Genomic DNA, 1,327 nt, shown 5'->3' on the forward strand with positions numbered 1-1,327 from the left:
TTCAAGTTTATTACTTTTTGTTTTTTTAAACACAAGACTAGTACAAAAGTGGGGGGGTGTGCATAGCAGAGGGGGGGTGAGCAACTCAACTGGGAGAACTGGGAGAACTGGGAAGTGCCCCCCACCCTCTTCCAGCCCCAGGATTTGGGGAAAGTTTCCAGCCTGGGGGCTCCCCCTGCCCTGCAGGAAAGACAGAAATGGCTTTTGGGGGCTCCCAGCTGGGTCTGGGGGGGTCCAGGCACCACCCCCGGCACAAACTCCTGTCCTGGGGGGCACAAAGCCAGGAATACTCCAAGGTTTTTCTTCCTCTGCCCGTCTAAAATCAGAATTAAATGGCTCCTGCTGGCTGGAGTTAAGCCCTTAAAACACTGAAATGTGGGAAGCTGCTGGATTTGGGAATGGGAATCCAGCTAAAGCTGCTCCAGGCTCGGGTCTTCAGCTCCACGTTTTGGGTGTTAAAAGAAAAATAAAAGTTAAACCCTCAGTGCTTCCCCTGGGGGGAGGTGGGGAAACTTCATCAGACCTCAAAGACACGACAGCAACAGGGAAACAGCAAAAAAAAAACCCCAAAAAAACCCCAAAGCTGCACTACAGGTTCACAGTCCAAAAATAAAGAGAAAAAATTCAAGTCTAAGTCGGATTCCTTTTCAGTTCCCCCAGAATCCCAAAAGTGGCGGGGAAGCCTCGCTCAGGGCTCCAAACCTGGGCAAAACCCCGAACCCTGGAGCTGGCAGTGGAAGAAAAGAGGATGAGGATGGGAAATGTCCCAAATTCGGGTCCCTGCTGCCCCTGTGACCCCCCCCGGGGCTTCCAGCCAGCGCCAAAACCAACAAATCAACCCAAAATCACCCAAACCAGCAGAAATACACCGAGCTCTGTGCTCTGCCCCCGCCTGAGGCTCGGCTGCCACCTGCCTCCTGCTCGGGGACACGCAGGGATCGTGGATTTGCAAATGAGGTCAATTAATACTGATTAAATTAGCTGGGAGGGGAGGAGACGCCGCTGACCCCACCGGACACGCCGCTCCCAGGGGATTGATTTGGGTAAAATCTCCATTTCTTTAGGAAAAACCTTCGTTTTTTCAGTAAAATCTCCAGTAAATTCAGTCACCCGCCACAAGCCCTGTCCCCAAACCACCCCCTCACCAACTACACCCTAAAAACAGCTCAGGAGAGAGCTCCTGCCTGTCCCTGCAGCTGGATCACACCCCAGGGAACCCCCGGCCCCATTTCACCCAGAAAAGTCATTTTTATGCCCTGAGAAATCTGCGGAGTTCAGCCAAAAACCCAAAAAAGCCCCGGGGGCGCCTGGCAGCAGCAAGGGGGGA

The sequence above is a fragment of the Parus major genome, unplaced genomic scaffold (genome assembly GCF_001522545.3).
Source record: "Parus major isolate Abel unplaced genomic scaffold, Parus_major1.1 Scaffold416, whole genome shotgun sequence".
In the NCBI taxonomy this organism is placed as follows: Eukaryota; Metazoa; Chordata; class Aves; order Passeriformes; family Paridae; genus Parus; species Parus major.